Below are 12,333 nucleotides of genomic sequence, written 5' to 3'. Positions count from 1 at the left end.
TAGGTCGAGTATGTGGTAGGTAAAAACATTTTCGGATTTATGCGCGCTGATGTGTTTTGAATGCAGCCCCCACCCCCCTTCTTCTCCTCCCTTCTGCAGGTCCCGTCGGAACGTCGGCTGAAGTATGGAAAAGCGACGATCGAGCGACCGAGAAAAGGAGAAAAAGGGGATCTGAGCATAGTACTTATGCTAACAAGCTTTGACAGACGTAGACGTAGATATGACTGTTCCTCCCTAGAACGTAACGACTGGGAGGATGGACTGACATAGAAACTTGACGGGTACTGTGTGACGGAAATTGACTCAAACTGGCACGCTAGATAATTTAACTATGACGGTTAACTAGATAGGGAAAGGACAAAGAAGAGTCCTGGGGTAAGAGTTACCCAGGCACCACCCGTCTGGGAAGTTAGAAATGTTGTTGATGTTCGAAATGTACCACCTCCTTCTCACCCTCTTATAGATATAACCAAGCTGCCTGCCTGTTCTCCTGATCAATACCCTCTGTTGCCTCAGCCTGGAGAATTTCCAACCAAAAGAAGACACTCGAAAGTGGTTTAGGGTCCACCTATGGGCAATAGCCCGACCAGGTTAATTTCTGACCGGCTGACCGAGGTGTAAGTATTGGCAATTGGGAGCGCTCGCAAAGATAGCAAACGAGAAGAAAAGGAGGAAAGGTAAAAAGAGCTCAGCCCATGGATAAATAGGATAATAAAAAAAAAAAATGCGCAGCGAGCGCAAGGAGATTTTTGTTTGGCCAACAACTGTTTTATGTTTTGTCGTGAGCGCTTTTGTATGTAACACATGTACTGTCTTCCCTTGTCCGAGTTTGTGTGTATGTAACGTACGCGTTTATGTCTTCCCCCTGTCTGTGTTTGCGTGTTACCTGACCCCTGCTGTCCTGTGTTGTGAGCGCACTAAATGACCTATTTTCGTACACGTCTCTCTCTCTCTCTCTCCCCCTCTATCTATCTCTCTCTCTCTCTCTCTCTACATGTCATACGTGTACCGAATGGCTCGTTTAGATTGCGGACGACTCTCACTCTCTATGAGAGTCTCCCTATTTCCTCTCCCTCTTTGTGGTAAAATTGTGCCCCACCGGCACCAGTCTGATTGGATACTTATTGAACGCGAAGGTGTTCAGCGAAATTGACCGAAACTAAAATGATCGTATCTCGCCATATTACTACCTCTCCTTTCTGCAAAATGAATGAACTTGAATTGGCTGAGAAGGAAAGGACAGGTAAGACGACTAAAGTCCCCCAATCTGGCCTTTTATAGGGGAACTGTATGTCAATGGCACCTTATTTTTTTGTTCATCAGAGACGAACGCCAACGTCTAGGTTGACCTCCAATGCCCAGATTGCCCCACCCCTTTGCACCCAAGCGCTAATGCCCGAAGCATCCCCGCCCCACTTGATTGACCCCAGCTGCTGTCCCGGATATAAACATGATGACCATGAGTAACTGTCGTCCCTCGAGAAAAACCTGTTTTACCCTGACTCTCGATGATAGCGCCCCCGCCCTGTTTGAAAAGGTTAGCCAGCCTTGAAGGGAAACGTTAGACTATTAAGGCTCAGGTTAGAAAGACGAGTCTCCCTGGAGGTTCCGAAGTGTTGAGTTTGATGAAATGCACAGTTGATAAGAGTCTGACTTTTCTCCATATGTGACATGTGTAGACGATGAATAAAAACTTGGCATGAACTCAGTAGGAATGCTGACATATGCACTGCTTGGTAATGAACCTCTGACTGTGACCGATGAGCGTATCTCCCAAGTGCGTAGGATTGAGGGAAGAATTCACGTGCATAAATGTCTTCCCCTGACCAGTTCTCTAAAGCTTGTTTTGTACCTATTTCAAAGATATACGATCACCGGAGGAGAAGGGTCGGACGTGACACACAGCCTGGCCGCAGATCATGGGACACATGCGACATCGACCAAAGGTGGAGCCCCAGCACGACAGGAATACGGGACGAGACAGCACTCTCCAATGTGGTAAAACGAAAGGATGAAGGGCTGTCCTGAAGCCTTTTGTCCGCCTACCCACACGTGCCTGAAGCTTCCGTCCCCCTCTTCAAGCCCGGTTGATGGGCTTGCTTGCTTGTTATCATTTGCTCCCTTGGTCCCTTTGGTGTGTCCTAGGAAAATCTGCCCCCACTCCGCTCTCTCACTCCCATCGACTATCGAAACCACACACCCTCTTTTTCACATGACTTCTTGTCGAAAGGAAGAACAGCATCCAGGTGGAAATGGGGTACGCCGCAGGAATATGGGTGCCGAGTATAAGACGCCACTAAAAGGATTGTTTAGGGAACAGGACTGTGGTCTAACAGCAGAGGACTGACCGCACCCTGCAACACGTAAGGATGGACCCGAGCTGGACCTATAGCTCCACTGCCGGTGCTCAACAGCGCCAACGAAAGGACACGGACTAGAGCCTACCAGTGATGGCTCACTGCTAAAAAGACACTGTGACGAAGAGATCTTGTGTATTGAACTGAATTCCGCCCTCAACTACTTGGTCAAAATGTTCATTGGTCACATTTTTAAGTCAGCAACATTTATGCTATGTAGTGCTTTTGAAATGATAGGAACTCGACAAATGCAATTTCCTATGTGCTGCCTTCTGCCCATCACATCAACTGTCCATGATGATATGCCAAATGTTAGTATCGACAAATGCTAATTCTTCAACCACGCCTGTTTATTTGTACCCCCATCAAGTACAAAAATGAACTCTGTAATGTAAAAAGGGGCGACTGTGGAAAATTAGAGAAATTGATGTACATAAACAGCGTTCATTTCCCTTTTCCCACTCCTCTCCCTGTAAGCACCATGAATACCATAAAATATTGACCGCATCACTCCGCCAGTAAAAGCCCGTACCCATATGTACATGACAGCCATTCTAGGCACCATGGCCTTTTGCCGGCTCATTGGAATCCCCGGCTTCCCTCCTGCGCGTATCTTAAACCCCCTCTCACATGCATAGACCATGAAACCCTCTCCCTCTGCACGACCCTGCTATGAAAGGCAACCCTCCTGCTTGACCCACGCAAAGCCCCCCCCTCCCCCATTTCCTCTCAAAGAAGCATCCCTCGTCTCAGCTGACATAACCCCCAGCTGTATCTGACTGCCCCCCCCCGTTCTCTCATGTACGGGTCATAAGACCTCTCCCTCTCTGTGCAACTCTGTCCCTGTGCGCACCCTGGCTCCCCCCTCCTCCCTCACGTGGACAAGTCATAAACCTTCCTCTTCTGCAAGACCCTGTCCTTGGGAGTCCCGGCCGCGCCTGACCAACACCTCCTTTCCTTTTATGAATAACCCCTCTGTTAGTAAACCCTCCCTCCGCGATGGACTGTCCACACATGTCCGAGGCCATCGCCTAAGCCGGAAGATACTGTTTATTGCCCCTTATGGTATGGAGTCACTCCTCTTCAAAGAACCCACTATTGATCCTGGCTTCCCCACCCCTTGGGATACGATCAGGCGCACATCTCCTAATAATCAGCGGAACACTCAGCTGCGTCATTGCCCCCTCTCTTATCTACAGTTCAAGGGTCTCTGTTGATAACATATGTGGGGTAGGATTGACACGAGGATTATGGGGATGTCTTTTCTTTGTGTCACAATGTCCTGATTGTAATGCCAAGTGTTTCATAAGGTATAAAAGACGATGTCTCAGCTCACTTGTTAGAGCACCTCCCGACAGACACTGTGTTTCGTGTCCGAAATGACAGGCTCTCCTCATGAGTAATAAATCCTGTTCTTGTGATTCCTGCTTCCAGCGCCCGTCTCTTTATTTGGTAACTATTCAGAATGGGAACTAAGAGGCGGCCTGCGCCAGCAGCCCGGGCATCGATAGTAATGTGGGCTCACCTTTTACAGTCAGAGCTGATTTGCATATAGCCAGTGTCTAACCCAGGGTGGTGTGGGATGCAAAAAAACGATGAATTAGGGCCCGGATCCTTGTACTGGGGTGAATGTATGACATTGTTCTACATTCTGTCCATCAACTGTGTTTTTTGCAATTTTAACCCTCAGTGTGCTGGGGATACTCAGACGTGAGTCCCAGGCTCTCCACACCACTGGAGTCAAGCTATCCAGGCTGATGAAGGCTGATAGCCAGATACCGGTTCTTGGATGCTTGATTCCGATCTGGGAAAGACATGGCTTGGTAGTTCGGACTGGACTGTTCCCATGAGGCACAGGGTCAGAGCTGATTTGCATATAGCCAGTGTCTAACCCAGGGTGGTGTGGAGTGCAAAAAAACGATGGATTTAGGCCCAGATCCTTGTACTGGGGTGAATGTACGACATTATTCTACATTCTGTCCATCAACTGTGTTTTTTGCAATTTTCACCCCAAGTGTTCTAGGTATACTCAGACGTGAGTCCCAGGCTCTCCACACCACTTGAGTCTAGCTATCCAGGCTGATAGCCAAAAACCGGTGCTGTGATGCTTGATTCCGGTCTGGGAAAGACATGGCTTGGTAGTTCGGACTGGACTGTTCCCATGAGGCACAGGGTCAGAGCTGATTTGCATATAGACAGCGTCTAACCCAGGGTGGTGTGGAGTGCAAAAAGCAATGGATTTAGGCCCAGATCCTTGTACTGGGGTGAATGTATGACATTGTTTTACATTCTGTCTATCAACTGTGTTTTTTGCAATTTTCACGCGAGTGTGCTGGGTATACTCAGACGTGAGTCCCAGGCTCCCCACACCACTGGAGTCAAGCTATCCAGGCTGATGAAGGCTGATAGCCAGAAACCGGTCCTTGGATGCTTGATTCCGGTCTGGGAAAGACATGGCTTGGTAGTTCGGACTGGACTGTTCCCATGAGGCACAGGGTCGGAGCTGATTTGCATATAGCCAGTGTCTAACCCAGGGTGGTGTGGAGTGCAAAAAAAGGATGGATTTAGGCCCAGATCCTTTTAGTGGGGTGAATGTATGACATTGTTCTACATTCTGTGCATCAACTGTGTTTTTTGCAATTTTCACCCCGAGTGTGCTGGGTATACTCAGACGTGAGTCCCAGGCTCTCCACAACACTGGAGTCAAGCTATCCAGGCTGATGAAGGCTGATAGCCAGAAACCGGTCCTTGGATGCTTGATTCCGGTCTGGGAAAGACATGGCTTGGTAGTTCGGACTGGACTGTTCCCATGAGGCACAGGGTCAGAGCTGATTTGCATATAGCCAGTGTCTAACCCAGGGTGGTGTGGAGTGCAAAAAACGATGGATTTAGGCCCAGATCCTTGTACTGGGGTGAATGTATGACATTGTTCTACATTCTGTCCATCAACTGTGTTTTTTGCAATTTTCACCCGGAGTGTGCTGGGTATACTGAGACGTGAGTCCCAGGCTCTCCACACCACTGGAGTCAAGCTATCCAGTCTGATGAAGGCAGATAGCCAGAAACCGGTCTTTGGATGCTTGATTCCGGTCTGGGAAAGACATGGCTTGGTAGTTCGGACTGGACTGTTCCCATGAGGCACAGGGTCAGAGCTGATTTGCATATAGCCAGTGTCTAACCCAGGGTGGTGTGGAGTGCAAAAAAACGATGGATTTAGGCCCAGATCCTTGTACTGGGGTGAATGTATGACATTGTTCTACATTCTGTCCATCAACTGTGTTTTTTGCAATTTTCACCCAGAGTGTGCTGGGTATACTCAGACGTGAGTTCCAGGCTCTCCACACCACTGGAGTCAAGCTATCCAGGCTGATGAAGGCTGATAGCCAGAAACCAGTCCTTGGAATGCTTGATTCTGGTCTGAGGAAGACATGGCTTGGTAGTTCGGACTGGACTGTTCCCATGAGGCACAGGGTCAGAGCTGATTTGCATATAGCCAGTGTCTAACCCAGGGTGGAGTGGAGTGCAAAAAAACGATGGATTAGGGCCCGGATCCTTGTACTGGGGTGAATGTATGACATTGTTCTACATTCTGTCCATCAACTGTGTTTTTTGCAATTTTCACCCCGAGTGTGCTGGGGATACTCAGACGTGAGTCCCAGGCTCTCCACACCACTGGAGTCAAGCTATCCAAGCTGATGAAGGCTGATAGCCAGATACCGGTCCTGTGATGCTTGATTCCGATCTGGGAAAGACATGGCTTGGTAGTTCGGACTGGACTGTTCCCATGAGGCACAGGGTCAGAGCTGATTTGCATATAGCCAGTGTCTAACCCAGGGTGGTGTGGAGTGCAAAAAAACAATGGATTTAGGCCCAGATCCTTGTACTGGGGTGAATGTTTGACATTGTTCTACATTCTGTCCATCAACTGTGTTTTTTGCAATTTTCACCCGGAGTGTACTGGGTATACTCAGACGTGAGTCCCAGGCTCTCCACACCACTGGAGTCAAGCTATCCAGTCTGATGAAGGCTGATAGCCAGAAACTGGTCCTTGGATGCTTGATTCCGGTCTGGGAAAGACATGGCTTGGTAGTTCGGACTGGACTGTTCCCATGAGGCACAGGGTCAGAGCTGATTTGCATATAGCCAGTGTCTAACCCAGGGTGGTGTGGAGTGCAAAAAAACGATGGATTTAGGCCCAGATCCTTGTACTGGGGTGAATGTATGACATTGTTCTACATTCTGTCCATCAACTGTGCTTTTTGCAATTTTCACCCGGAGTGTGCTGGGTATACTCAGACGTGAGTCCCAGGCTCTCCACACCACTGGAGTCAAGCTATCCAGTCTGATGAAGGCTGATAGCCAGAAACTGGTCCTTGGATGCTCGATTCCGGTCTGGGAAAGACATGGCTTGGTAGTTCGGACTGGACTGTTCCCATGAGGCACAGGGTCAGAGCTGATTTGCATATAGCCAGTGTCTAACCCAGGGTGATGTGGAGTGCATAAAACGATGGATTTAGGCCCAGATCATTGTACTGGGGTGAATGTATGACATTGTTCTACATTCTGTCCATCAACTGTGTTTTTTGCAATTTTCACCCGGAGTGTGCTGGGTATACTCAGACGTGAGTCCCAGGCTCTCCACACCACTGGAGTCAAGCTATCCAGTCTGATGAAGGCTGATAGCCAGAAACCGGTCCTTGGATGCTTGATTCCGGTCTGGGAAAGACATGGCTTGGTAGTTCGGACTGGACTGTTCCCATGAGGCACAGGGTCAGAGCTGATTTGCATATAGCCAGTGTCTAACCCAGGGTGGTGTGGAGTGCAAAAAAATGATGGATTTAGGCCCAGATCCTTGTATTGGGGTGAATGTATGACATTGTTCTACATTCTGTCCATCAACTGTGTTTTTTGCAATTTTCACTGCTATTCAGTGCCACAGTGCAAATGCTCCCTACTGTAAATTGATGTATTGATTAGTGGTTCCCTGATTACCAACTCGCACAGAACTTTGATTTACACCTTTTTAACCAGAACTCTTGAAATTTGAAAGTACAGTGGATTCCTTTTGTCGATTATTGGTCTTGTGATAATTCTATATACAACCTTGTGTTGTGTCCATTTGTATATTTGTCACTGGGTTACTGTATGTGGTCACAAATGCTTAACTTACATCGCCTCTGAACTAGCCTTGACTGTTCGCACCACGCCTCCTACAGGGTGAGCAGGGGTTATTTTAAGAGGGTAATTCCCTTGCCCTGACTAGAGGAGAGGGTCCCTGCTTGTCACAAGAACCTACCTGTGCCAACCAGACACCCCCAATTCTAACAGGCCCATACTAATAACATTCTTCCAGGCTATCTGAACAACATTGATGCCTTAGACCACTGCCAGAATGTTTTCCGCCCAGGTCATAGTACCAAGATCGCGCTTTTAGCAGTGAGTGAACACCTTTGGCCCATCATGGATGAGGGAAAAACTGTGGCTCTCATTGTGCTCAACCTCAGCACTGCGTTCGACACGGTCTCCCATCAGATCTTCCTGGGCCACCTAGAGGAGGCATGGGTGGTAGGTCCGGCCCTGGAGTGATTTTGTTCTTTTCTATCTGACAGATCATTCCAGGTCTCAGACCCCCATTCCTATCACAGCTCATGTCATCAAGCAGGGGGTTCCTCAGGGCTCGGCATTAAGCCCTGTCCTGTATAATCTCTATGTTTAATCCCTGGAGGCGGGGCCAATGGATTATGGCTTGACCATAGTCTCGTACGCTGACGATAATTAGATGGTGGTGGCCCTCTCTGATGACATCACTCGGTGCGCCGTGCATTTTCGGGGCGGCTTAGCGGTGGTCGCTCACAGGATGACAACCATCTGCCTTGAACTTAATGCCAAATAGTCATAAGAGCTGCTGGTGAGGAGAGATAAGGGGCTCTGGAGCAAGCATTGTGGTCCGGTGTGGCTTGGTGGAGCCCCCACCCCTAAGCCGATAGTAAAAAAACTAGGGGTCTGGTTGTACTCTAATCTTGGTTTTCAGGAGCATACCAAGAAGATCACTGGCACTTGCTTTGGTCTCCTCCAGGGCTTGAGACCCATGTTGGGCTACTTTGATCCACCTACCCGCCAGTTGATAGTCCAGGAGACTATTTTGTCTCGGCTAGACTATGCTAATTCACTCATGTTGGGCGCCAATAAGGCGGAAGTTACTCGCCTTTTGCGTGCCCAGGAGGCAGCTGCCCTGTTGAGGGTCCCCAGAACTTCTTCTGAGATGGTACATCATCCCTAAATATTACAATTGGCATGGGCAACTGATAAGGTAAATTACTTTTTCACTGTTGCAGTTATTATATTTTATTTGCCGCCAAGGTTTTGCAGAACTTATATCTACTTCTGTTGTGTGTTTCGTTTGTGGACATACAGAGCATGTACAGCAAGGATGCTGCTTGGAAGTCTCCACTCTAGGTCTAGTATGTACTAGACAGTCACGTAAATTGGAACTTCTTTTGAAAGAAAACAAGGGTAATTGGACCATCGCTTTTCCTACAATTAGAATGCACCTTTTCATAGCATATTCTTTTCTGAATCCTTGTTGATAGAGTACTGTAGGTGTTCACACAGGTTTATATGGTCATAGGTGGATTTGTTATAGGGAGCTCTAACAGTCCTTCACAGTTGTTATATGAAGCACATTTCTTAAACTGGTGAGTCGGTCTTTTTGGATAGTGTCTCTACTGTAGTTTTAGAGACAGGATGCTGGCATGATATTCATAACTATCTTTCGAAGAGCAATTCCTACGAATATGAAGGAAATTACCGAACGGTAAGTTCATGCGTAGGGACTTAGGGTGAATACTTTTGAAAGTCAGTAGAGAATTTCTTGACACGGTTTAGTATAGAGTTCAATGCCTAAGCCCATAGACAACGAAAAAATACAAAGATCCAGGAAGGGAAAGTTGTCTTTACTGTACTCCACAATGAAGTTAAGTAATTCATTTCTTGTGTTTAGCCAGGTGAGGAAGTATTGATGGTGTTGGCATCACCGTTCCAGACAACAAAAATATCATCAATATATTGTTTCCATAAAATAATCTGTTTAGGGAAAGGGTTGTCACCTGTCAGTGTGTGCTGTTGTACAAAAAGGTGACCATACATGTTAGCTAGACCAGGGGTGAAAACGCTCCCCATTGATGTTCCTGGCATTTGTACGTACATTTTTTTCTTCAAATTTGAAGAAATTCTCAGTCATAGCTAACCTGGCACACTCCATGATGAAATGGACCGATGTAATAGTCTCCATTTGTCTCTTGTCAAGTAGTGATCTTATGGTGTCCATGGTCTCATTTTGGGGGATTCATGTGTATAATGATTCGATGTCAAAAGAGACAAGGAAATCATTTGAAACACCAAATTCTATCTCGGAAAGCAATTCTAGGATGTCCTTTGCATCCTGAAGCTATGTGGGCATTTCTTTAACCAATGGTCTCAAAACATGATCCACAAAGGTGGATAATGGATCCAACAGAGTTTATCCCGAGATAATGGGCCTCCCTGGTGTTGGCATTTGTGCTTTATGGATCTTTGGTAAACCATAAAAATAAGGCATTACTGGGTGTGGAGTTATAAAGAAAACAGCCTCGTATCCAGCCACCGAGCATTCAATCTTGGCTTCTTCTATGAGTTTGCCAATTTCCCTGCTTAGTCTGTCTGTTCGATCAATTGTAGGTTGTCGATAAAACTGGATATCTGTGAGTAAGGCAGTTGGTGCGATAGTCAGAGGTATTCATTCATTATGACTATCGCACCACCATTGTCAGCAGGATTGATCATTATTGATGCATTCTTTCTGAGCGTCTCAAGTGCTTTCTTCTCCTTCTGTGGAAGGTTCTGGTATTGGCGATTTCATGTTGTATTGATCATTGAGATCTCATGTTTAACTGCTTTCTGGAAAGTCAATACTTGATATGGAACCAAGTGACTCAGTGGCATAAAGGTAGACCTAGATTTGAGGCCACTGTTGGTGTCTTCAGTGTTATAGGAAGTGCTTTCTCCATCTTTATCTTTAAAGAAGAAGTGGAGGTGAATCTTTCTAAAGAATTGAGCCAGCTCACACTGAATTATGAATGGGACCCCATTATTAGTAGGGACGAATCCTAGTCCTCTATTGAGTACTGTTTGTTCATCACAAGTCAATATATGATCATTCACATTGACCAATAGGTTATCCTTTCTGTACTGTTCACTGGTTGTTGTTTTAGGACTTTCTTTGCACTGTGCATGCTCTGAGATGATGGAGCTGGACTCCAATTAACCTGCTGTCCTCTCCTCCGGACGCGGGACCGTCCACAGCCCTGGCCTAAAAAAGGCTGATTCGGGTAGAATTGAGGCTTTGGGTTGTATGGTAACATGTGTGGATGGAATGGCATGTTCTGAAAATTCCATGGGGCTGGTGGCCAACACTGGAGCTGTTGTTGACCTCTTGGTGTATTCCTCCATTGTCGTCTGTTGCTTCGACCTTGACCCCTGCTTTGTTGTCCACTTTGGTCTGCCGAGTCTGAGTCACAAGACCAGCCATCTGAGCCAGAGGAAGAGTAATTGGAGCCATATCATCTAATCTTCTTTGTTGTATTCCGGTGGCACATAATTCTCAGTTGTGTATGGATATACCCTTTCAAAAGAGAAGCGTTCCAGGTCTTTCTTTAAATTTCTCAATCTTTGTCAGGAGGACACCAAGCAATAACTATTAAATATATTTTTTAGGTTGGTAGTCACTTTTAATGTCACTTTAATACCTTTGTTGGCACTGCGAACACTTCACCCCACATCATTGTTTACATGCTTCAAAGATCTTAGGAGTTCAGACCAACTATTCCTCTTGAACATATCAGTGAGCTCCTCCCTCAGAATGAGGGGGTTGCAGCCCTTGGTTGCACTAGGAATTGCAACTAAGAGGAGATCGCACATGATGAAGCATGCTACCTTGGTGGATGATGGGATTTTGTCCTCTTAAATAGGACTCATTCCATGTGCTCACACTATGTTTGTGTCATTATCATTTTTGCTTTCAAATTGCTCCTTGTAGGAGTATTATAGACCCGCAGATTTCATATGTTTATAATTGTATTGAAGTGGGGATTGTGCCTGCACAGGTCTTTACATTTTCCCTGAGACCTTCTATTACCTGGTGTGTTGTTGCGTTCAGTGAACTGCCAATTGTAAGCAGAGCCCAATTCAGTTCCACAAAGACATGTTGTGAGCATTTGTTAAAGTTCTTCTTTAACATGTGTTCAGGCTGTGAGTTTTGAGTATTACGAGTCATTCAGGAGTTAAAAAACCAAACCAAATATAGAGACTATCCTTTAGGAGCATACAGTAAGCAGTTGGGACAATCTTTTGCAGCACAACTAATTCAATTTACTACTAACAGTTAAGCCAGCACAGGAAAGTTACTAGTAGATATAAATAAATATATTTATACTTACCAACATTATTATCTTTCTGATCATGCAAGTTTGCTGTGGCAGCACCTAGTAGGGAAACACAAGACTGAACTAATACTGACAAGATCAAAATTACATTTAAGCAAAGAAATTACAATAATACGATAAATATGAGAGAAGCAAATTCCAATGTTATTACAGGTAAAAGACCTGGAAGGAATAAAAGAAAAGATGAGAGGGAGGGAACATTAGTTTAAGAGAATGACTAGGTTGGAAAGGGGCAGTGAGAAGTAGTAATTCTGTGCGTTGTGTTTACAGATGTGTGGAAGCCACAGTCAGATTTTTCAGTAGAAGTGACACCGCTGTGGCAGTCTCTCTTTACTCCCATTTCCCTTTCCCCCTCTTTACTGTGAGTTGATTTACATCGGCTGCAGTGGAGTTGGGAAACGTTCTTCTGATCCTGTGGTAGCAAGGTTCAGGTACTCAGCTTTGACACTCTGCTCTTTGTGATCCCAAATTTACCGCAGGGCAGGTAGCCAGGTCAC

The sequence above is a fragment of the Lissotriton vulgaris genome, chromosome 6 (genome assembly GCF_964263255.1).
Source record: "Lissotriton vulgaris chromosome 6, aLisVul1.2, whole genome shotgun sequence".
In the NCBI taxonomy this organism is placed as follows: domain Eukaryota; kingdom Metazoa; phylum Chordata; class Amphibia; order Caudata; family Salamandridae; genus Lissotriton; species Lissotriton vulgaris.
Note: the sequence above shows the minus strand (reverse complement) of the source record.